Genomic DNA, 23,796 nt, shown 5'->3' on the forward strand with positions numbered 1-23,796 from the left:
TCTCGATAGGCTCTGCAACTGCTCATCTAGGTATCTCTCCTAGATTACCCCTCTACTCAGATCCCTCTCTAAAAGGATTCTTGCTAGATACTCTCACTCAGCACATACTCGAAAGTGCATCACAGTTATCAGCAACTCCTAAGCTAAGGTATCACAAATCAGGACACTCAAGTCCTAAAATATGAAATACATAGCCTATCTTTAGCATGCAGAATATCTCATAACATCTCATAAATATCTCATACTACAAAGTGAGGGTAGTTTGGGAAATCACCGTTCAGGCTCTGGCTGATTGTACACACTGCTCTTTCTCATTTTTCTCTTAGAATCTCTTACTCATTTTTAGAAAAATTGTTTCTTTTGAAATTTCTCTCAAATCCTCAGTTTGAGTCCAGACATACCCGAAGGCGTATCCGAATCCCTCAAACCAAGGCTCTGATACCAACTTGTAACACCGTGAACTTTTCAAACAATTTTTTCATTTTAAAATCACAAAAATGCTCGTAATACATTTCACAAAAATCCCAATTATCAAATTAACAAAACATATATCCATAATTGTTTAATTAATGATCCAGGATCCTCCAAAGCATAACTCTTTATCTCGTGTATACAATCAAGTCGTCGCCTTCCTGTGAACCTGAGAAGTACCTGAAACACATAGCACATAACACGGTAAGCACGAAGCTTAGTGAGTTCCCCAAAATACCACATACAACATATACGCCACTCGAGGATAAAGCATGACCCTTCGGTCGATGTGTCTCAGCGGGACCCTCTAGTCCCGTAGCTCGTTGGACCCTCTGGTCCGGTCATAGCTCGTTGGACCCTTCAGTTCGGTCTATATCATTGGACCCTCCAGTCCGGTCTATACAACACATAGCATAGATATAACAAATGCACATAATCTCATACATACACATAGCACACAAGACCCTCCGGTCTACACATGGATACCACTCTAGGTAATGTATAGTGAGAAGACTCACCTCATAAGCCGACTAATGTAATCTTGTACACGGACATCTCGAACTAGTCTCCGCCTAACACATAGATTACACATCTCTAATTATCACTTTGATCCTACTCAAAAACCCCAAGGACCACTCTCTCTTCCTTCTTAACTCCTGGAGAGAATAAAAGACCATTTTATCCCTCCGAAATCTCCATTACTAATGTTGACCAAACCCTAAGGTCAACAGAAGTCAAACTTGGTCAAAAATCCCTTTTGACCTAACTCGTCGAGTGCATATAGTGACTCGCCGAGTCTCATTGACTCTCAGGGGCCCTCTGGTTGACCCAACTCGACGCGTCAACCCTCCGACGCATCGAGTCATTACGCGACTCAGCTATTCGGGACAAACCCTAGGCTACTCGCCGAGTCAGCAGCTGGACTCGGCGAGTCTATTCAGACTCTCATGCATACAAACGATTTCAGGGCCTGATCTCTTCCCAAACTCCAGATCTACACTCATAGGGCTCAGAAATCACGTAAAGTCATTAACTTTTCGCCCATGCATGGCATCTAGAGCAATATATGCCATAAATATGAGCTAGAAGGGTTGTATACACCAAAAGCTTCAACAAAATTGAGAAAGGCGTGGGTCATAAGGCGTTTGGGACCTCCTAGGGTCCAGATCTGAGGTTAAACTTCCTCACAACTCTCAAATCCACAAATCCCCAAAAAGATATGAAGAAGAAAAGCTCTAATTATCCACAAATGAGAAATCTACACTAAGGAGAGGTTAGGAATCGAGATTTATACCTCCCCTGATGCTTTGAGGATGAAACCTTAGCAGATCCAACACCTCTTCTTGATCCTCTAGCTTGGCCCTTTACTTCTTCCTTTCAAAAATGACCACAAAGCTTCACAATAGATTTCTTCTTCACTCCGAGCTCTCACACACGGTTTAGGGTTTCCTTCCTGAAGAGTAGCCGTAATAGTAGGCCTTAAGGGCCTTTAAATAGGTCTCATGCCCAAGGATTTAGGGTTTCTGTCCACAATGCTGACTCGGTGAGTCAGATACCCCACTCGTCGAGTCCATCCATTTGATATGTCTCCAAGCCGTGACCCAACTCGACGAGTTGAGGAGCCAACTCGTCGAGTCCCCCACTCAAACTCATGCCTATATATCTGTAGCACCTAGCTTTTGGTACGTATTCCTTGTGATTAACTCTTTAAATATTTTCATTTTTGGCCTTGGACTCAGCGAGTTGAGGGGCTAACTCGTCGAGTAGAAGCGAGACAAGACACGGGGTTTAAGCTATGGACTCGGCGAGTCGGGTCCCGGACTCGGCGAGTAGGTACTGGTCGGACAAAAACCCTAATCTGAGGGTTTGCACCCTATTTAAACACTTTAACTTGGCCTCTTTCTTCCCATTTACCTCCAGAGAACCTCCATAGCAAACCATAGCCGTCGTTGAAGCAAATTAGAGCATTTGAAGAGTTTTGGTGTGCTTGTGATCCAAGGTTGGAAGAGAAGCTTGAAGGAACAAGGAAGGACTGGAGGGGATCCGAGTTGGCGCATCTTTAATTTGCAGCTCATTCAAGGTAAAAAGTCTGTACCTTGATCTTCCAAAGTTAGATCCCATTTTGGTGGGGTTTTAGGGCTTTATGAGCCATTTTAGCTAGCTAACCATGAATTCAAGCATGGTTGGGGATGAGGGTGCGGATCTAGGACCCTTGAAGGGTCACAAAGCAGAAAGGGGGTGCTTTTCCACCCAAGAAAGGCTCCATGCAACTCAAGGGTTTGTTTTAGGACCTTTTGAGCTTAAAGTCCCATGCAAGCACGTAAAGGTTGTAACTTTACGTGCTAGAATGGTCCTAGGAGTATAGATCTATCCTTTGATCAAGAGTTGTGCATCAGAAATCGAAGATCTAGTGAGAATATGCGACAGACTCGTCGAGTCCATCCTTGGACTCGGCGAGCCCAAGCTTGTGTCCCAAATCAGTTGAGGGTCAAAAGGACCCAGTTGAGTGTGGAAAGGTTTTAGGAAGTCCCGGGGGAGTGACCCAACGTTCTGGACTAAGCCATTGTTCAGGATATTCATGGGACTCAGCGAGTGCATGAGCAGACTCGGCGAGTCCAAGGCAATTTTCATATGGATGAAGATGAACTCGACGAGTTGTTCATACAACTCGGCGATTCAAGGGTAGGACCTGTTTATCAGTTGAAGATGAACTTGACGAGTTGTTCATACAACTCGGTGAGTCGGATGAAGATTCAGTCGATGTTCATTTAGAATGAAAACTCGTTAAGTCATTGACTAACTCAACGAGTAGAGTCGGGTATAAGGACAAATGGAGGGATAGGGACTCGGCGAGTTGGCAAGCCAACTCGACGAGTCAGGTCAACTGGAAGTTGACTTTGACCTTGACTTTGACTTGGTAGGGGTAGGATGGTCATTTTACCCTAAGGTCAGTTAGCAGTGTTTGATTAAGTGTTTTGTGGGAAGTGCAGTCGGAGGATTTTTGGAGCAGCGGCAGCAGATAGACAGTTCCCACGCAGATCAGCAGCTACTTCGAGGTGAGTTACCTCCCAGTAGCGGTGGGTTTACGGCCACAATGCCGGCCCACCAGTAGGAGTTGTATGTTAGATGATTGTCTTTGTGATATCATCTAGGTTTGCTACTACTTGATATGTTATATGTTGGCATGATATGTTATATGTGATAGTAGTAGAGTTCGGTTGTTAGGACCGAAGGGTAGGTCAGGCACCCCAGATATGTCTGACAGTATGTGATGGTATGTTTCTATGCTGGCATGATATGTTATATGTGATAGGGGTAGTAGGAGGGGAATAGTCCCCAAGTTCGGTTGTTAGGACCAACGGGTAGGTCAGCACCCCAGAATAGCTTGACATGGGTAGATCAGCACCCCAGAATGGCTTGACACGGGTAGGACGGCACCCCAGAATGGCCGCACGGGTAGGTCGGCACCCCATAATGGCCGTACCGGGTAGGTCGGGCACCCCAGAATTGTCCGACAATATGTATGCTATATGATTGTATGGTATGTGGTACGATGGGGGGGACTCACTAAGCTTCGTGCTTACAGTTTTCAGTTTTGGTTTCAGGTACCTCTTCTTCGAAGGGGAAAGAGCTGGCGTGGTAGCGACACATACACACTGTTTTTCCGCCTTCCGAGATTGTTCTGGGATTTGTACTCTGACTTTTGGTTGATTTCATATTTTGGTTTTCAAACACGATGTATGGATGCGAAATGATTTGATCAGACAATGTTTTATTTACAAATGTTTTGCAAAGTGTTTAATTAAAAATGAATTTTTTGGACGTGAAATTTGGGTCGTTACAATATCAAAATGCGATACCTCGGACATCTGGATGTTACATTTTTGATATTGTTTATACAATCATAGATATTTTGTAATTTAAGTTGATATGATCTTAAGGGAAAATTGGTATGATACTTAGCATGTGGAATCACAAAGGAATGAAACGGTTAAATAACATATTATACTGTAAACTAATGTACGAAATATTGTTATAGTTTTATTATTAAATTATAAAAGTGTACAATTATAAACGAAATAAAAATACAATATAAATAGGAAAACTAAACAAATTAAACCTAGTTATAGGGCTAAAGAGACAAATAGGGTCCAAAACCAGAAAATGTATAATAACTTTATTACGTTAACATCTCCCCTCAAACATATAATGCGACAAAAATAAGCATTGAATGTTTTTCAGGCATAAAACAAAACCAATGAGCAGTCAAGGCTTTCGTAAATATATCAACAATTTGCATTGTGGATGAAACACGAGGAAGATAAATAGTCCCCTGTTGAAGTGGTGACGAGTGAAATGACAATCAATCTCAATATGTTTTGTCCGTTCATGAACACCGAATTCTTGGAAATCATTATCACACTCTTGTTGTCACTTTGCAAATGGGTAGACTGATAAATATGAACACCCATGTCTGCAAGAAGCCATTGTAGCCACATAATCTCGCAAGTAGCAACAACCATAACTCGATACTCATATTCTATAGATGAACGAGTGACAACATCTTGTTTCATACTTTTCCACGAAATCAACGAATCTCCAAGAAAGATACAATACCTAGTAGTAGACTTGCGGTCATAAACATTGCTATCCCATTCAACATCACTATAGGCACGTGACTCAAGAGAGGAAGTAGAAGGAAACACCAGACTGCAAAACCGAGTACCAGGAATATATCTCAAAATACGAAGAACAACTACCTAATAAACGATGGAATGAGCAATGAAAAACTGGCTAACCACATGAACTTCATGAGAAATATCTGGTTTAGTGACGGTAAGATAGACTAAACTCCCCACAATGGTACAACAAAGACTCAGATCTGATAAAGGAACACCGCTAGTTGAAGAATACTTGGCATTACTATCTAGATGGGTATCGACTGTCTGTTGTCCGAAATTCGAGAGTGTTCAAAGAAATCTTAGATATACTTTTTCTAAGATAAAAGATAACCCTTTGTAGATTGAGAAAATTCAATCCCTAATAAATAATGCAGTAAACCTAAGTCTTTCATTGCAAAACGGCTAGCCAAATCACGCTTCAAGGATTTTATACCATCATGATCATCGCCAGTATCAATCATATCATTAACATATGAGGAAACAAGGATCCGATCTTTACTTGTAGATCTAACAAAAAAAAAGCAGAATCATGACAACTATATTAAAAACCAAGAGAAGTAATTACCATTGAAAATTTCTCATACCAAACGCGAGGGGCTTGTTTGAGACCATACAATGCTTTCCGAAGCCGACAAACTTCACTTGGCCGGTGAGCAATACCTAGAGGACGATACATGTAAACCTCCTCATGAAGATCATCATTCAAAAATCCTTCTTGACATCCATTTGATAAATCTTCTATTGTCAAATAGAAGAAACAACAATCAGAGTGCGAACAATTGTAATTTTTGTAACTGGAGCAAATGTCTCTTCATAATCCACACCATATTCTTGTGAGTATCCTTTTGCAACAAGTTTGGATTGATGACGTTCATTATACCCATCAATACTTGGTTTTGATCTTATATACCCAATGACAACCAATATTGTGTTTTCCATGTGGAAGCGGAACTAAATCTCATGTATGATTATGATAAAGAGTTGCAAGTTCCTCAACCATAAAATTTTTCCAAAGAGGATCAGAGACGTCCTCTTTGAAAGATGTTTATTCTCAATAAAGAAGGCAAAGGGTAGCGAGTAAGAGGAATATACAAAATTTGGAAGCTTGGTGGACTTTCAAGTACAAGTAGGTCTTGATGGTGGGGGTTCTTGAACATATGGGGGATTCTTGAGTAATAGCATGTGGGGGTTCTTGAGTAATAGTAGGTGCGGGTTCATAAGTTGGAGGGCTAGATGAAGTAGTGGAAGCATCTGAATAAACGTCATCACTATCAATTCTAAATGGATCAATAGCCCGAAGTTCTGACTGAGTCATGTTGTGTGGCTGAATAGGAATGCTATAGAAAGGAATGTGTTATAGAAAGGTGAGATGTCGAGAAACATACAATTTTTGACTTTTTCAGATCATAACATCGATGTCCTTTTTGACCAATACCGTACCCCAATAATACACGTAGAGTAGATTTTGGAGACAACTTGGTTCACTCAGCGTGAGGTCGTAAAACAAAGCATGTACACCCAAATACACGCACTGAAGAATAATCAAGAAGTTTTCCATATAATTTTTTATAGGGAGACATCCTAGAATTGTGTGCGGTAGCAATGTGATTAATTGATAAGGAATAATATCTCGAGGATATTGCAGGAGAAAGTTTAATTTCTTAAACCTTAAATGAACAACAACAATGGAGGTTGGTAACAGATTTCTAGTCAAGTATGGAGTAAATCCAGTCAAGCCTTAAAAAAGAAGAAGAACAATAACCAAGTATTCAAATAAAATACAATATTAAAGTAAAGAGAATGAACATAAAGAATGAGATAATGAGAGATACACTCTTTTGCTTTCAGTGTAACTTATATTTATAGTCACAAGTCATTATTATGAACCTATAAATAGGATTTATCAGTAATTCCAAGTCATTATACTGATTAATCTACTTACGGGGATAATGTCTAGGCTGGATTTAGTGAGGTGTTTAAAGTGGGATTTACAAACATCATACTATGTATACCGAACGGACCCTATCTCCGATATGATCCTACCTGGTTGTTCCTTACTTGATGTAGACATTAGGAATAATGAGGAATCTAGAATATCATTAGTCACCAGGAATATTAGACTAAGACTTAGTGTAAATCATACGTAGGCCACGTCAAAGGAAAAGCTAAAAGTGTTAGGTGAAGCTCTATCGAAATCACAAGTCATTTACCTAAGTCAAGTGGGTGCATAGTTACTTTCGGCTCACACATAGATATCTAATATTTAATTTGCTTAGATACCCTATATGTTTATTATATGCGTTCCTGATAATTGAGCTAAATGAGATAATGATTTATACTCGCAGTAAATTCTGTATGTATTTTATTATACTTGTTTTGTATCTGGTAAAAAGGGATAGAGAGAGGAAAAAGATAGTATAATGGTGAGAGACCATGCCAGAGATATAATAGTGGTGAGAGACCATATCAGAGATAATGGTGATAGACAATGCCCAACTAAGAGCAATCATCAAGCAGAGTACTGATGACAACCATGGACTCTTCTAGACAGTCCAGTGGAACACTAGTAGACTCGCAATCTGTAGGTGTTAACGAATCATACTATCTAGGAGTATCGATTGTATGTTCATTCGAGTACTTTACCCCCCTCATGTTTGCCTTACTAACATGTATTGTCAATGAATCCCCGAGGCAATATTGTCAACTCGTTGTTAACGAAGATCCTTTAGGATAGGTTCCTTAAGAATATCATTTAGGACCAAAGAGTGAGACTAACGGGAATGAGTAATAGAGATTAATTTGATTGATGTGGTATATATAATTAAAACAATATAATAATAATAATAATAATAATAATAATAATAATTTTAATAATTTTTAGTTGAAAACCCTATTTGCTCACCAGGTTTCCCAACCCGACCAACTCAATTTCTTTATTTCACATGTAGTTATACGAACGTATTTATAGATAATGCAATTATCACTGAGAGATTTAAGGAGTTCGTATGTAACATCCTGTTTATTAAATAAACAAATAGATAAAATTGATGAACGAATAGTCGCCCTAAATCCATATTATTTAGTGGGGTGTTGGTTTTGGGGAGCCAAATGTTATAAATTGGATTATTCGGGGGGTTAAAAAGTAATTTTGGGATTTATTTTGAAAAGATTTTGGAGGATAAGGGGTTGTTTGGTAAATTAGGGATTGAATTTGAGAGGAATTATGGAAGCAGGGGCTGATTGGTAAGATTTGGACTTTATTTGTAAGGGTTTTCAGAAGGAGGGGTTAAAAGGGTAAATTTAGGACCCGTTTTGATAGAAAATAGAAAAGGGAGGACCATTGTTGTTATTATGGGGAGAACTTTCATGGGGCTCGGGGTATCAGAGCCGTCACCCCAGTAAACCCTAACCCTAGTAGCATTGCAACCGCCACCTCCTTCCTCTATTCTCCAGTCGTCGTTACCACTCCAACTCCCTATTGTCTCTCCGATTGGTCGAAGTCCCAAGCCACCAAACGACCATCTCATGTCCATCTTGCTGCCGGACATTGTGGAGGGTCGAGAGAGAACCGCCGAAGGCAGTTTGGAGTTGTGAACGCCGACGCCACACTAGGCCTGGCAATTGGGTTGGGTTTGGGTTGGCGGGTCACGGGTTGACGGGTTGACGGGTCAGAAAACATAAACTTAACTCATCCCATATAATATATGGGTTGACAGGTTGGCGGGTCACGGGTTGGTGGGTTGGGAACCTCAACCCAACCCAACCCATATAACCCATTTAAGTATATGGGTTCGTGGGTTCACAAGTTAATGGGTCAAACCCAACCCATATAACCCACTTAATAAATAAGCAACACATTTTAAAAGGTGAGATTTTTTCAACATAAATTCATAAAATGATTAAAGTAATTAACATAAAAAAGGTTTTCAACATAAATTCATAAAGTCAATATCATCCAAATAAAAATGAAAAATAAAAACATTCATAGAAAGTGGATGTGTATATATAATTATAAAAGAAATAAAGACATGTATTTTTTTCGTTTTTGATTAACGAACCACAAACACACATTAGTCACATACGAATACGGAAGAAATACAATGATACGAAATATTACGAATAAGAATGGAAATCAAATTTCATTAATAATTAAATATATCATTTTTTAAATGTAATATATATATATATATATATATATATATATATATATATATATATTACATTTAAAAAATGATATATTTAATTATTAATGACCCGCGAACCCAAACAGATAACCTAACCCAACCCATGAAATAAACGGGTTGGCGGGTCAAAAATCTCAACCCAAACCCGTATATTTTCAGGTTGGGTCAGTGTCGGGTTACGGGTTGGGTCGAGAGTTTCCACCCCTACGCCGGACGCCACGACTGCCATTTCCGGAGCCTTCTCAGCCGCCTCCTTATGAGTAGATGACTAAAGATGCCACCCCCGTTGCGGAGGCCGAAACCACTGGCTATTGCCGCCGTGGGTGTTGTTGTTGGAGACGAGGACCACCAGCGGGTCCGTTCCTTCACTGATGTTTCTATCATTCGAGGTAGCCATCGACGTGGGGGGGGGGGGGGAGAGATCCGCCGCCTTTAGCCACTAGTGTTGCTGCTAGAGCTGCTGCCGCCATGTTACCCCTTTGTTGCCGCCACCAGCCACCGTGAGAGGTGGTTGTGTGCGTGTTGCGATGTTTGTTCATGAGTGTTGTGATGGTTTAGAGCTGCATAAGCGTTTCTTGGCCAGATATTCGAAGAAAACCCCACCGCCACCACCATGAGGTGGTGGCTGCCACTCTCTACCACCGCCTGCCGCCACAAGGTGGTTGTGCGTGTCTATTTTATTTGGCGTGTGTTATTTCTGTGATGTAAGGTTGGGTTTGTGTGGCTGGAAAACCAAGAAGGCCACCACCACCACCATGTGGTGGTGGCTGCCACCATGTGCCACCGCCGACCACTGTTAGGGTGGCTGTGTGTGTGTGTGTTAGTGAGGGTTTTGCTTTGTAATATTGTAACCGATGCTATAATGATAAAAGAAACTCGTAACCACCACCGTGAGCCACCGTCGAACACCACTACCCGGGGTGGTAGTGGGTGGTGACCGCCTTATGAAACCCTAATGGGCCTTATGAGACCCTAGTGGGCCTAATGAAACCTTAATTGATATAAGGACCTAATTTTGGGGCTATTGGGCTATGATTGGGTTGGAAACCCTAATTAGGGTTTAGAAAATTTAATTTTGGAATTATTGGTTTGGACTTATGGGGACCCGCATTTTGGACCATTGGAGTGAAGATATGACTCATGCCTGATTTCATTACATGTTTGGACTTAACGGATTAAGTCCTTAATGGGTTAAGTAGGAACACTTAACCCTAATCAACATTTTATGTGAAAAACCCTAATTGGGTTTGGGTTCTTATTGGGCTTCAGGATAATACCCATTAGAGAGGGTTGGGCCCAATTTGGAAAATTGGGCCATAATTGGGCCTCGAGGATTACTAGCTATTGGGCCATCAGAATGCCAATTGTTTGGACTAGAATAATTGGTTGGGCCTTAAGATAAGACCATATAGAGGTTTGGTCCCAATTTGGAAGATTGGGCTATATGTTAGGCTTTAGTCCATGGTTTGACTTTTGGGCCTTTGGATTGGGCCTTGGACTGAATAAAGCTAAGTTAGGATAAAGTAGTCTTTTACCCCAAGTATGGAGTTGTGGTTGTGCATTGGAACCCAATTATTAATTGGGCGTTGTTTGATGTTGGCAGTTCGGGAATCTGTCAACCATCAGTTGGAGTTCATCCGCGGGACTTCAGCAGTGCCAGGTGAGTCTCCTTACCATACCAATGGGTCGAAGGCACCAAGGCCGGCCCATTACACGTTACGTGATATGCTAGTTGGTTGTGTGCTATGTAGTATGCTAATTGATTATATGGTACGTGATATGCTAGTTGTCTTCATGATACATGCATGGAAGACCTCGGGGGGTTCCCGATGCACTAGGGTGTAAGACCTTGGAGGGTTTCCATGACATCCTTAGTTAAGATCATGTGGGGGTTTCCATGGCACCCGATGTAAGACCCTGGAGGGTTTCCAGGGCATCCTTATGTGTTTGCATGTTTATGTTGTTGGATTAGGTGTCTAAGCCCATAACTATTTTGGTATGTACTTGACCTGATTGTGAGCATGGTCCTTTTGGGTTGCCTTCACCATAGCAACTGATAGGATGAACTAAGGAGAAAGAGGATTAATTATAATTTATTAATATATTATATGAATAATATATTAAAAGAGAAATCATATTGTTTAATTAATATTAGTCAAGAATTAATTTTGTGGCTAAAAGAGATTAATTAAATAAAGGGGACTGATATTGTAATTATAAGATAGTTGCATAAATGGGTTAATGGACTCCATAAAGGTTGGAGTGGACGAAATCTATGGGGAAACCCATAAGAATTCGTCCAGGGCCTCTAAGGAGGGAGTCCATGGGCTACTTAGGGCCTCAACAGTCAAATTAGGGTTTCCTTGTTTGATAAACCTAATAACCTACCTATATAAGGAACCCCTAAGGCCCCAAAAACATGGTGAAGTAATCCCTATGGGTTTTTGGACGTTTTTGGTGCTCCTCCTCCATCTCCTAGGTCATCTTGTTGCTTATGGTTTTTATGACTCCATTAGAGGTGCAACATTTGAGGCACCAAACTTTCAAAGGTCAAGATCAAAAGGAATTGAGATTGTTATTGCTACATAACAATTAAGGTAAGATCTAAACCCTAATTAATATGTTAATTCGATTATTTTATGCTAGATCTAGGGTTTATGAGCTTCGGATGATTATTACATGTATATTAAACAAACTAGATCCAAAGCTTTAGGGTTTGCATGTACACCATAGGATTGATGTAGTTCGCATAACCCATCAGTGGTATCAGAGCCTAGGCTGTTTGTTTGATGTTTTTGATGCTTGTTTAATCATTCATTGCATGAAAATCAAAGTTTTTGGTTCTCTGCCTGACTAACTCGGCAAGTCAGTTGATGAACTCGACGACTCAGGTTGACTTGGCGAGTCTAAGGGTCAGACAGAGAAAACTTCGGGATTTTTTTGCTGATTTGGCTTGGGAAAGTTACCAAAAATGTTTTAACACTTAAAATTCAATTTTTTATGTTTGGTATTGATTATCCTAATCCAAATAGTAGATAATTGTCAATCAATTAGATAATCATTGCCTTATATGATAAACTTGATTTATTTGAATTAATTGTTTTGAATTATCATGCAAGAAATTGAATTAGGTCAAATTTAGATAATCACAAATTATTTGATTAATTGAATTATATGTAATTTGATCTAGATAGTTTTGAAAAGTTTCAGAACTTGAAAGTCCATAATATTGTGGTTTGAGCTAGGCATTAATTTTGTATAGTTCTTATTAGGGTGGCAGTGTTTGTAAGGCAGTGTAGTGATTTAGACTTGATGTATGTGTGTAGCCTCACTCGTGTGTGCGGCCGCACACTTGTGTGCTGGTGAGGGTACTATTTATAGGGACTGATTTGTGTCAGATTGTACTTGTTGCTGAACAAGGTGTAATGACATTTATGATATCGATGTGTGCATGCTTCCGCACACTTGTGTGCTGGTAAGGCTAAACAAAGTGTACTAACATTTATGATATCGATGTGTGCATGCTTGATGTTATTTCTCTTCTACTCCTTCTACACTCTATTTTTTAGGGTTTCGGTGTGTGGCTCTGTGTGCGGCTAGGGTTTCTCGGAGTGTATGGCCCAGCACATGTTCGACCCCAGCGCTTGTTAGAAAAAGTAAAGGGATTTTTGGTGGTGCAAAGATTCGAACACGGGACCCATTGTTCGTCTTACCAGTTGAACTACCAAGCCACATGCTAACCATCTTTCAATTTTATCTTATATAGTCTTCGCAAGCGTCCAGCGTACACTTAAAAAAAATCATGAGAAACGATTTTGAGGGTGTAAGGAATCGAACTCTAGACCTCTAGATAAACAACACTCACGCCTTACCAACTCGGCTAGCAAGCTTTTTGGGTCATCTCTTTGAAATTTAAAACATAACCTCTTCTTTTCGGTTCCTAATTTTTCAAATTGACTCTTTTAACCCAAAAATCAATTTCTTTTATTTCTAAATTCTATTTTCAACCCAAATTTTTTTTAGTTATTAATTTTTTATTTTATTTTTACCTTTTGACTTTCAAGTTTGACCTTTGACTTTAAACTTTTACTTTTGACTTTAACTTTCAAATTTCCAAATTTAGTTTTTCGGTTTGACTTTTAAATTTGACTTTTTGAGTTTGACTTTTAAATTTGATTTTTAAGGTTGACTTTCTCAGTTTTTAAGTCAAAGGGCAAATTCAAACAAAATATATAAAATATAATTAAAAAAAATGAGTTCCACATCAATTCTGGTAAATGAAGTTTCATGTACTCCATCTTGTGAAGCTACGATTAAGTTTCTTCGAGATCAAATCGATTTATTAAAAAGAGAAAATGAGGACCTCAAATACGAAGGTTATACGCTTAGGAAAGGTCAGAAACCTCTAAAAGCTCAATTAGAGGCCAAGACTAAGGACTTTAGGAAATTACAAGAAGATTACAGCAACAAGTGTGAAAAGTACGATCACATTAAGAAAAAACTTGTTGCTGTAACTGAAGAACTTGATGCTTTGAAAATTAAGTGTGGAAAAACAGATGTTAGTTTCAAAAATTACACTGCGTCAAGTAAGACAGTCGAGTCCTTATTTGAAAACCAATTAAAATTCAAAGATAATCAAAACAAGGGTCTAGGGTATGATAGTGTTCCTCCCCCTTTCAATCATAACCATATATCCATACCTTTGACATAGGAAGAAATTGACAAGGAGGCACATCTCCAATATGGGAAACCTGTTGCGGTTGTGCCAGAAAAGGATGAAGTGAAAGTTTCTAATGATTCTGTTACATGTGCAGGTAAAGTAGTAGAAGATGTGAACAAGGAGAACACCATTGAACAAACCAACATCTCCTTGAACTCTGAATCTGTTGCTTCGAACTCAGTTGCTTCTGATCAACCTGCTGTTGAGAAGTACAGGTCACCAAATCAAGTGAAACAGCCGACTTGCTGCAAGTTTGCTTGTGGGAACAATAAGAAACGAGGCAAGGATACGCCACTAGGGTCAGGAAGAAACAACTCCATAGTGAAGAAAAAGACATGCTTTCACTGTGGAACACCTTGACACATTGCCAAAAATTGTCCACATCGTGCATACGTTCCCTACTACGCACAAGGCTAGCAGAATGTGCCAAAAGGGAGGTTTTCTAAAAGAAACCCCTTTAGGTCACGTTCAGACAATGGTGATTGGAATGCGCAAAAGGCCAAGAATCAAACCCACAAGGCCAAGAATCTGAATCCCAAGAACAAGAAGGGTATGTCGGCCAAGAAGCCAAATCCAAGAGATGCTCCCATGAAGTCAAAATTAAAGTCATCTCAACGGCCGACATCTAGATCAAAAACAAGTACTGAGCCACCCATCGGATCGAAAAAGAAATGGTTTAAACCCAACTACAAATGGGTTCCAAAGGCTCACTCTCCCAAATCATCTAATGCTTCTAATATTTCTACATTTTCTGTTTGTGATAAACAAGATATGTCATGGGAGAGAGTACCCTGCAAAGATGACAAAGTCAACCCAATTTCAAAATGGACTAGGTTCCAAAGACCAAATAATCCCGCTCTGTGTCGGAGCAGCTATGGAGGCATATCATCAGGCTTCGGTTTGTTGGTAGTGGCTGTTCTTGGCACTTGATAGGGGACATCCCTCAACTGTACAACATTCAGACATTTGTTTGAGAGTATGTTTCCTTTGCGGGAAGGGAAGAAAGGAAGTGATCACTCACGGGGTTTGTGCTTAATGACATGATGAATTTTCGGATATGTTCTGGGATTACTCATGCTGTTCTCAGACCTTCTGGATGCAAATTCAATCGTTGACTTACGGTTTGAGTTTTCTTCTCTATACTCCTGATTTTATCTTATTCTGATTCGCTTCAAAGACAAATTTTTGATTTAGGATAGTTTAAATTTGCGCATTTACTTTCGTTTCTCTCCTATGCACAAATTTAGGGGGAGAAATAAAAACAAAACAAGAATTTTAAAATTTTAAAAAATAAAAAAACATTAGAAAATCAAAAAAATATGTTGGTTATGGAATGTGCTTGAGGGAGATGTTTTGGGAAGTGATATTATCAAGTGATAACAGGCAATCTAAGTCTGCATAACGTACCCAAAGTTGAAGGGTCTATGCTCTGGTTTGATGCGTCGGTAGGCACGAAAGATTCTAAATGGACATGACTAAGCAGAGTTGAACCTAGGAAATCTATAGACTTGAAAAATCTTGACCTAGTTAGATCCTTTTAGCCTGACAATAGGACGCTTGGATAGGTTGAGCAGGGAGATATATATGGGAATCTACTCGTCACATTAAATGAACCCGTATCTTGAACCGTGGTTTAGCTTTTCCTCGATGTGCGGATTCTGTCCTTAATTCCGGTATTGATGGGACGACTGGTAAATTCCGATGAATTAGGTCTGTAGAAAATTATTTTCTTTCTTTCTTACTATTAGTCATATGTTGCCTCCTCTACGTGATTGGAATAGATCCGACCTGGACTGCAACATATGCAAATCTATTTCTCTGCATATTATATCTATGAAATTCTTCTTATGTGTTAGCCATATGATGTCTCCTTTGCGTGATTAACAATCCAACCTAGTACACAGCATATGCAACCTTCTACTTCTCAATCCCTCTAAAACTATAAGTGATAATAATCTGAATCTATCTTCTCTCCTAATGATTGTCTGCTCACCCGATGTAAGGAGTACTCTGGAAGTCCTTGATTACTGGGGCATATCAGGAGGCGGGAAACATGTTCCAGTACAATTAAAATTGAACACTCAAAGATTGTCTATAGGTCTCGCTGCTCAATTTAGGTGGATAACAATATCCCTGGTCGTCGTCAGCTGAATGGTCCTTAAAATATAGTATCTAGAAACTTAGGATCAAATATAATATCTAGGAACTTAGGATCACATTGTCTTGTCACTTATAGTATGTCCTAATTTTGTCACAATTTTTCGTGTTTAAGTGGACAACAATACCGGCGATCGACCAGACAAAGACGTGAAGATGGAAGGTACCGACAAGCGGATAAAGGCTGTCTAAAAACTTTGATCCCAAATTATTCTTAAAGTTAGATATCATTTTATTTTTGTTAAATTTGTTCATAGTTTTCCTCTATGCACAAATTTTAGGAGGAGAATTAAAAATAATTCAAAAATCAAACAAAAATCAGAAAATTAAAAATCCAAAAATAGTGTTATTTCTTGTTCAGAAAAATCAGAAAATCCAAAAATATTTTTGTTTCTGTTTTTATTTTTCCAGAAAATATAAAAAATCCAAAAATATTTTTTTGTGTGCTAATTTGTCTTTTAGTTTTGTTTTGTCTTGAAAAATGAATTCAGATGTAGATGAGACTAATGGAGACTGTATCGAAGATTTTCTGAGCCAAGGCTTCATCCGTGAGCATCGAAGAATTTTCATTTGAAGGAGCAAGAAATGAAGACTATTCTTCCATCATTCAATCTTTCAACCTCAGAAGCAAGGTAAAGCTGTTCTTGAAGATTATGTGACAGATTGCATTGAAGCCTCCTCAATCAGTCTGCTGCTATCTTGTACCTGCTGAAGTGATCCAGAAGATTATTTCTCTCTGATGTTCTCTCAGAAGATTCTCAAGCTGAAAGCGCTATCTTTCAAGAATCAGTACATCAAGCCTCCTCACCCGACGTGCGTTCAAAGCCAAATTCTGAAGAAAAGCCCAACCGCTCAATATAAAGTCATTCATTGAAGATTCATCAAGTTTATCTTGAAGCTGTGAAGAATTTGAAGATTAATGCTGAAGCCAAGTTCTCAATGAGACCAGATCTATTCATGAAGGAGAAGGAACTGATAAATGAACAACGATTGTGTAACAACTTTGATCCTTCATCTCAAAAGGTTAAAATAATTTATAGTATTAAAATTAAAATTTAATTTTTGTTGTTAATAGTATTTCCATTTTATTTTATTTTAGTCTATTCTATTTTTATTTTTATTTTTATCTTAGTTGTAAGTTTACTTTTAGTTTTATTCTTAAAATCCCTAGGAATAATAAATTTTAGACCTTTAATCCTCAAAATGTTTTGTTTTTGAAAAATGCTTGAGTATGGGTATCTGTTTTTAATGATTAAAAGGCTGAGGGGGAGAAAATGAAAATTTATTGAGTATATAAAGGGTGTGTGCGGTGAGACTTTCACCGGCACTATTTCCATTTTTCTCTCAATCGCACACACAGCTCTCTCTCTCTCTCTCTCTCTCTCTCTAAAACTTTGAATATTCCATCATTTTTCTTGAAATCAAAGCACATTTCTGGTAATTCTCATGAACACGACTCTCATAATGAAGTTTTTATGAAAAATGGATCATCGTTTGCTGTTTAATCGAAGTAACTAATGTTTCGTCTGCAAGTGCGACCGCACACGGTGTGTGCGGCTGAACCGTGTGCGGCTACACAAAATTGTGATAGGTTGAGCGTGTGCGGCTACGGCTGCACACTTGCACGTGTGCGGCTGTGTGCACTTTCATGTGCGGCTGCACCATCTCTGTTATAATCAAAATTATTTTTGCCCGAATGATTGCTTGTTTCTTTTCAGGTTAAGATGGGTGATCTGGAATTTGCTAAGGTTCACAACTCTGCCATTTTTCTTGAAGACCATTCTGCAGCTCACAATGACTTAAAGTTCATTTTTGATGGTTTGAAGAAGTCTTGCCTGGTCCATGCATTAACAACATGCCCTGCAATTTACCAGAATCTGATTAAGGACTTTTGGAGAAGCGCAGTTGTAAAGAAGGATAACAAGGGTGAAAAGTTCATTGAAGCGACAATTGAAGGAAAGAAAGTTCAAGTATCAGAGAGTATCATTCGGGAATCTCTCCAAATAGACGACAGATTTGAATACTCTATGGAGATTAAAATTCATCAAACCCAGGATATTTTAGACCAGATGGGGTACGAGGGAACTTTTCCCCCTACCATCAAGAAATTGCTTCCTCCTTGTTGGAAATATCTGGCTCACGTGTTTATGAGCTATATTTTTGGCAGGAGATCCGGTGCAAATGAAATCTCCTTGGGTAACACTGGTGCAATCATAGCCTTGGCTGCAGGAATTGATTTCAACTTCTTGAAGTTTGTAATGAATGAGCTAGTTCTAAATCTTGAGGGGAGCAAGAGAGATAAATTTTTGATGTACCCAATATTTCTGCAAATCAACTTCAATGTTATGCATCCCGAGCTGCAAAGAGGAAACGAAACTTTGGATCTTAAATCCGTTGGTCCAAGTGCTTTCGGGCTAATAAAACAGAAGAGAGGTGGACAATTCGTCTTTGAAGGAAAGTTCCCCTTGATCAAATTCGGAATCTTTGAGGAAAGTGATCGGTCGGAATCAGAAGATCAATCCATCCCTACGGAGTCTGAAGACATTGTGCATTCAACCTCTGAACCAGAATTTGAGGAAATTCATGATTCTCCTGCGGCCACAGTGGTGGAGGAACATGACCATCATAAGGAGGATGAAACTAAATCTACTCATGAAGATGATGATGATGATTTCTATGATGATGTGGAATTTTTAAAGGAAATTGACTTCACAGGGTTCAGTGATGATATCCCGACAAACATTGAGCTTGATCTTAATGATGAAGAATTTGGTCCTCTTCCAGGATTCCCTAAAAGCTGCCTTAATAAAGTCAATAAAGTTGCCTCTTCGGCAACCAAGACTAGGGAAGAAGGAAATGCTTTCAAAATTCTGCTCTCCACGTCCAAGCCCATGGAGGTTGCGTCAAGTCAAGGAGATGTGATCTCAGAGATTCCTCCCTTTATGTCATCCATCTCAACATCTGCTCCAATTGTTCCTAATTCAACTCAGCCCCATATCTCTCAGTCCTCCATGGAAAGAAGTCAATCAATTATGAGTCTGGAGGTACCTATTGTGAGTAGTGCACCTCAAGTTTTCTCCACGGTCACTGCTACTACTGCTTACACTCCACCAACACAACCTGATGAAGGCCCGAGAACCATGTTTGAAACAGGCGGCTCATCATCCATCCCAGAATATTCTACCACTAGACCTTCAATGGATGAAGCTTCAATTAGATTGGTGAAAAACCTGGCCCAACACAGCCCAACCTCTTCTCGTGGCAAAGGAATATCATTTAGAGAGGAGCGCACAGGTGATGATAAATCTTCTTCGTCTGAACTTCGAGAAGAAATTGGAGTTCTCCGACAGGAACTCATTGAGAAGACCATTCAGATGGATCAACTCACTTCTTACATTGAAGATCTCAGAGCAGAGGATGAGGAGAAGACAAAACAGATTAAAGATCTATAAACGAGTCTTGGTTCAGTGACATCTAGCTACTTCAATCTCAAGAACATTTTGTATGACGCATTTGGAGACAGAGTCAAGGCCCTTTTCCAACAGCCACATAGAATTGATGATCCTCCCACAGCCCACTCACAATCTGTTTTTGATGACCTTCCTGGCGATCCACCTGCTCCTAGAACAACCAGTATTGTCAATAGATTTGAAAAGGAGCCAGGAGGAAGCAGAGCCTGAATAACGATCAAACAGGGCAAAAGAACCGTAACAGCCAACAAGAGCAAAGGTCTTCTATGTATGAAAAACTCAAATGAGAATCGCAAGGAAAAAGACCCTGTTTTGACCGTGACGGATCTAAAGAAAAGAAAATTTGCTGACGAGTTTGGAGATAGGTCCGGAATCCGAATGTGGGCCTTTGATCCAGAGACAAATTTATGGGTTGTAAAACGAAACTCAGGAACCTCTGAGTTTTAGAAAAACACTCATGACTTTAACTCTTGGACCAAAGTTGATCTAGATGAATTATCCAGAGCCCCATTCCACAATCCCTCGGAAGATCCAAGTGCTTCTAACTTCAAAAGGTTTCTTGATAGGCAGGTAAAAGAAAATTTTCCGTCAATGATGACTGCAAGAGCCTTGTATCGAAAAGACAAAGAAATTCTTGATCTGGAATCAGGCGAACCCATGAAGATCATTCTTTGGCCTGCGACAAAACAGCAGAAGGAAATTCCTATCCCTCAACACTTCTAGGAAGGATATCTTGATAAAATGGAATTTTGGGCTTATGATGACGAAACTGCAACTGCTACTATTAAATTCAAGGATCGAGAACAAGTTATGAGGTTGATAAGTGTCAAAGATCTTCTTTGATTCAGAAAGAGGGATATCCGAACTCTGGCTCATCACCATATTATTTATAGAAAAGATGTAATGGAGGCTGCTGCCAAAGAGTTTACTGCAATGGTGGCTACAATCATTAACGGAAGGATGTGGATGGGCTCCATGGGAAGATCAGATCTAAAGTTGTATGAGAAGCCAATTGAGAAGCCAAATGAATGAAGATCAAGACTATGCTAGCCTCAAACCAAGGGGAGATTGAAAGTCCATAATATTGTGGTTTGAGCTAGGCATTAATTTTGTATAGTTCTTATTAGGGTGGCAGTGTATGTAAGGCAGTGTAGTGATTTAGACTTGATGTATGTGTGCAGCCTCACTCGTGTGTGAGGCCACACACGCGTGTATGGCTGCACACTTATGTGCTGGTGAGAGTATTATTTATAAGGACTGATTTGTGTCAGATTGTACTTATTGCTGAACAGTGTAGTGTGTGTACTTATCAAGGTGTACTTGACATTTATGATATAGATGTGTGCATGCTTGATGTTATTTCTTTTCTACTCCTTCTACACTCTATTTTGATTGTTATTACTTCATTGATTACTGATTTGGATCCATAAGTCTGGGACTAACACCTATAGTATTTTTATGTTTTGTTGTGACGATGACTCGTTGTATGGATATTTGGTAAGTTTTAGGCCTGTTGTACACCATAGTCACTCCCAAGCACATGTTAGCCGTGTCTCGAATGAATATAGTTGATCGGGCTATATTGACCCTAGACACGACTACATAACTGACTAGGTTTAACCGCATTTCCCAACACCCAATTACTTTTGTTTTGTTCTACTCGTGGTTACTGTTTCTGACGTTTAGGTATTCTTGTATACTTTATGTAAAATACTTGTATTTTAAAGTATACTTTTAACTTAAAGCGCTTCGGCCCCTTAGTGTTTATAGTTATATACCATGTAAGGTTTGGTATACTTAGTTCACTATAAACGAAAACTCTGATACCAATCTGTCACACCCCGAAACCGACGGCGGAAATGTTCCGGGGCGGAGGACGTCATGCGTAGTATCACAACCATTTTACATAGTAAGCATAGTAAACACAACCATTACATTACATAAGAATATTTACATTTGTTTGAAAGTGAAGATTATACATATATTAAGTACATCATTATAAACAAAAGTAAAGACGAGACTTCTATATGCTCCGTCTTCTCCAAAAGTAAGCGAGATACCTGTCTAACGTGATCCTGAGAATACAAGCAGTTTTAGAAATATCAGCATAAAGCTGGTGAGTTCATAAGCATGTTTTGTAAGAAAAAACTGGTTATTAAATCTTGTGAAAATACTTCAGTTTCACTGATAAAGAAAGCAGTAAATATTGAAAACCATTATTACTGAGTTATGAAATACAATGCATGTTTTCCAAGAAAATCCCATATTTTCTAACATGTTTGCTGGTTTCTATATGAAAGTACATTCCGATTTGGAAAACCCTGGTTACCACCAGTAAGTATAGTAGTTTTACTACTTAAGATAAAACCATAATTTGTGTCCCTGGAATACCCTCCAGTAAGTAGGTAGGTAGTTTTATTACATAAATAAAACTATAGAAGAAAGAAAGAAATCCGTGAACAAAGTTAGTTTATATGTATTGTGAGTAGTATAACAATACTAAATTGCCCCGTGACCTCCTTGACGTTCTTCAGGCGTCGCACGATTTCCAAAATTTGTCACCCCAGGCGTGCCCGCCTAACTGTAGCTAGCAGTTTAAGTGTGGGATTGTCAGTCCAGAATAGATCTATCCACAAATTTCACGCTCTCCCTCTAGGAGACTCTGGTTATACTTTTGGAGATGATTTATTGGTACCCCGAAGGGCATAACAAAGATAAGTATCACAAGCTAGTATTAACTAATTCACGGGATAATTGATTGATATCGAGTTTCGAAATCGTTTGGAACAAAGTAGAGTATAAATAATTAAACACAAGGTAATTATTTAGCATGATACTCTAGATTAATAATGGATAAACTAAATCAGGCATAGTTTATATAATGACTTTGCATGAAATTTGAATCCGTAAAACAAGTAATGAAAATCCCTAATTATTCCCATAATAATTTGAATGGTTTCATAAGTTCCCACGCTGTTTTGAAAACTATGTAATTATATTTAGAAAGCGTCCCTTATGCTCCACATATTACAAAAGGGATAAAGATATCTAAAAGTTTGATAGAAATTTGTTATAATTACATCAGCTTTTGAATTACGAAATCCTTTATGATTTGCTTGTGTTCCCCCTGAAAACATGAAAAACTCGGAAAAGTGTAGGGGTATGAACTCACCTGCAGTGAATGGATGGAAGTGTCGGGTAGGAATGTTAGGTGTTAAGTGAGGACTTGAACACACGCGAGGATCCTATGTAACATTAAGTGATACATATTTGTATATAATTAGTTATTTAATCAATAATTAAGTAAGTAAATACACTCTAATGCGTGAAAACACTTTATTTCAAGTGTTAGGAATGATACGGGTTGCATCTAAGGAGTGTATGGCCTCATTATAGAGTTTACTCTTCAAGTGGTGACCTTATTGGGTGTTTACGGTTTCAAGACTATATCCCCCATGAGTTTACGGTCGTAAACTCATGGGAATGGTGTCATTGGGTGCTCAAAGGTCTTAAACTATTCAAGGAACCATGCTAGACTCGAATTAAGGGCTATGGAAGTGATTGGGGCTTGAAATGGACCTTCCTTGGAGTTTACGGTTTTGGGGACATCCGATAAAATTGGAACGATACAGAGAAGATTAGCATGGCCCCTGAGCAAGGATGACACACACAAATCTAGAAATGGACCTTCCTTGGAGTTTACGGTTTCTGAGTCCGGCCGTAAACTCATGTTTGTCACTTTCTTTCATGGTTTGGTGCTTCTAGGGTAAGCCTACAAGGTTCTAGCCACTCATTCAAGTCATAGAAGGTGTTTAAGGGCACTTTAACACCCTAAAAAGGTGTTTACGGTTTTGGGATAATCCCCAACCGTAAACTCATGTTTATTCCTTTCATTCCATGTTTTGGGGTTTCTAAGATCATCCATGCAAGTTTCTAGGTCATTAGCCAAACATTGGAAAGGTTTTGGGGCATCAAAATCCCCTTTTAGGGTGTTTACGGTTTTGGGATGTTCCCAAACCGTAAACATATGTTCTTGGGGTTTTTGGATGATTAAACCACAAATTTGCAAGTATACTAAGCTAAACAACAAGCTAGGAGGGTTAACTTACAGT

The 23,796-nt window shown here is 39.1% G+C and overlaps 1 non-coding gene across 1 annotated transcript; it reads left to right on the forward strand.

Moving 5' to 3' along the window:
- Window positions 1–23,273: 23,273 nt before the first annotated feature.
- LOC145055819 (U6 spliceosomal RNA) lies at window positions 23,274–23,380 on the forward strand. The gene has a single exon (XR_013685371.1). It is a non-coding gene; the product is annotated as a U6 spliceosomal RNA (small nuclear RNA).
- Window positions 23,381–23,796: the final 416 nt, after the last annotated feature.

This window comes from Lactuca serriola, chromosome 5, assembly GCF_051521515.1.
Source record: "Lactuca serriola cultivar US96UC23 chromosome 5, Lser_US96UC23_V15, whole genome shotgun sequence".
In the NCBI taxonomy this organism is placed as follows: Eukaryota; Viridiplantae; Streptophyta; class Magnoliopsida; order Asterales; family Asteraceae; genus Lactuca; species Lactuca serriola.